At 61.0% G+C, this 2,500-nt stretch overlaps 1 non-coding gene and 1 pseudogene across 1 annotated transcript in view; both read right to left on the reverse strand.

Moving 5' to 3' along the window:
• The window catches only part of LOC113563517, a 3,936-nt pseudogene extending 2,331 nt beyond the window's left edge, over positions 1-1,605 (reverse strand).
• Positions 1,606-2,407: 802 nt separating this feature from the next.
• The window catches only part of LOC113563513, a 155-nt gene continuing 62 nt past the window's right edge, over positions 2,408-2,500 (reverse strand). The window contains exon 1 of the ribosomal RNA XR_003407475.1: positions 2,408-2,500. This exon is cut by the window's right edge and continues 62 nt beyond it. This is a non-coding gene — a ribosomal RNA (5.8S ribosomal RNA).

The following is a 2,500-nucleotide window of genomic DNA, read 5'->3' on the forward strand; positions in this document are numbered from 1 at the left end:
ACACTCCTTAGCGGATTCCGACTTCCATGGCCACCGTCCTGCTGTCTTAAGCAACCAACGCCTTTCATGGTGTCCCATGAGCGTCGAGTTGGGCGCCTTAACTCTGCGTTTGGTTCATCCCACAGCGCCAGTTCTGCTTACCAAAAATGGCCCACTTGGCACTCTGATCCGAGATGCTCGTGGCTTCATAATTCAAGAAAGCCAGAGATCTCACCCATTTAAAGTTTGAGAATAGGTTGAGGTCGTTTCGGCCCCAAGGCCTCTAATCATTCGCTTTACCAGATGAGACTCGCGCGCGTTCCGTTGCGGAACGGCCGAGTGCCAGCTATCCTGAGGGAAACTTCGGAGGGAACCAGCTACTAGATAGTTCGATTAGTCTTTCGCCCCTATACCCAGTTCCGACGATCGATTTGCACGTCAGAATCGCTACGGACCTCCATCAGGGTTTCCCCTGACTTCGTCCTGACCAGGCATAGTTCACCATCTTTCGGGTCCCAACGTGTACGCTCTGGGTGCGCCTCTCCTCGCGATGAGGGCGAGACGCCCCGGGAGTGCGGAGCCGCATCGCGACGCGGCCCATCCTCCCTCGGTCGGCGGCCAGGGCCGACCTTCACTTTCATTGCGCCTTTAGGTATCGCTAGTCCCAATGACTCGCGTACATGTTAGACTCCTTGGTCCGTGTTTCAAGACGGGTCCTAAGAGTACCCAAAGCAGTAGCGTCGCCGACCGGTAGACTCGCGGCGCGGGGCCGCGAGGGCAAGGCCTGTCGAAGGTTACACCGTACAGCTAACAGCGGACCAGGACCGGGGACGGCGCTGGGTCCGTACCTCCGGGTGCCGTGGCGCTCGCTTGCGACGGGCTCGACGCGCGCGTGGCGCGGCCTGGTACCGTTTCGCATACCGCCGGGCAGCCGGCCGGGCGACCGGGGGTTTGCCGCGTGCCGTTTTACCGGCGACGCGTCAGTCTTACCACCCGGGCCGTAGACCGACACCCAGCGGGTCGCGACGTCCTACTAGGGGAGAAGTGCACGACGACGGACGCCGGACATCGGCGCACGGTAGCGTGCCCGCGCTAGGGCCGAGGTTATCGGCACCGCGGGACATCGCCCACCGACGCGAAGCCAGCGCCGCTGACGATGAATCTCCCCGTTCGATCTTTTGGGTTTCTTAGGTTTACCCCTGAACGGTTTCACGTACTCTTGAACTCTCTCTTCAAAGTTCTTTTCAACTTTCCCTCACGGTACTTGTTCGCTATCGGTCTCGTGGTCGTATTTAGCCTTAGATGGAGTTTACCACCCACTTAGAGCTGCACTCTCAAGCAACCCGACTCTAAGGAGAGATCCTCCCGCGGCGCGCCTCGGTCGCTACGGGCCTGGCACCCTCTGCGGGTAAGTGGCCCCATTCAAGATGGACTTGGACGCGAAGCGACGCCACGGGATAAGCGGACCCTCCCGAACACCACATTTCCCTGCGGCGGAACCGCGGGATTCGGTGCTGGGCTCTTTCCTGTTCGCTCGCCGCTACTAAGGAAATCCTGGTTAGTTTCTTTTCCTCCGCTTAGTAATATGCTTAAATTCAGCGGGTAATCTCGCCTGCTCTGAGGTCGTCAGAGTTAATTCGAATTCGACGTGCGCGGGCGCGGGCACGCGCGCGTTCAGCGACGCGGCACGCGCGCACCGGCACTCGATATATACGAGTGCAACACCGTGTGTCGCACGGGACGCAGCACTACGAGAAACGGATTCCAACACGATTTCGAGTATTCGAGTATTCGACTTTGGCGTGTCGGCGGCGCTTCTGGCGGGCGAGAGTGGGCGACGATCCCAAACCGCCGCGCGCCTCGCGCGCGAGCAACGCGACCGTCTTCGACGTGCCGGGTCCTCTGCTCGATCGAGATCGAGAAGTACCTCCCTTCTCTCCTTCGCGCTCTACACGGACGCGTCAGCGTCGTCGGCGCCCTTCGGAGAGCGTGTACACCTTCGTGGACTCCGGACACGCGGTCGGCTCGCGCGCGTGCGCTCGTTCGTGAACGACAAGCGCCGCGCGACTTCCGTTCCTCCGTGTCTCGCGTGCGTCTGTCTGTTCTAAGACGCACACGTCGTAACCGTGCGTGTGGTGGTGGGCGGCGGCGGCGGCGGCGGGTTGGCGCGGATTCTCCTCGTTGCCGTCGCGGGCACGCGACACTGCGCAACGTCTTTCACCTCGTCCAACGCACACGCCACACCTTTCCCACCTCCTTCAACACACTTCTTTCCTCGTATTACTCATTTGAGACGACGCCGAGGGTAGACCGCGCGCGCGCTGGCGCCTCTGGTCCGTAGCCTCTCGGCGAAACGTCCAACGATCGCTCGTACGCCGGTCGCGCCGGGGCGCGACCGCTGGCGCAAGCAGTCTTCGTTTCGCTGAAACGACCCTCAGCCAGGCGTGGTCCGGGAATTGTATCCGTGGACCGCAATGTGCGTTCGAAATGTCGATGTTCATGTGTCCTGCAGTTCACAAGT

Source organism: Ooceraea biroi, unplaced genomic scaffold, assembly GCF_003672135.1.
Source record: "Ooceraea biroi isolate clonal line C1 unplaced genomic scaffold, Obir_v5.4 UnassembledTig42, whole genome shotgun sequence".
Taxonomy (NCBI): domain Eukaryota; kingdom Metazoa; phylum Arthropoda; class Insecta; order Hymenoptera; family Formicidae; genus Ooceraea; species Ooceraea biroi.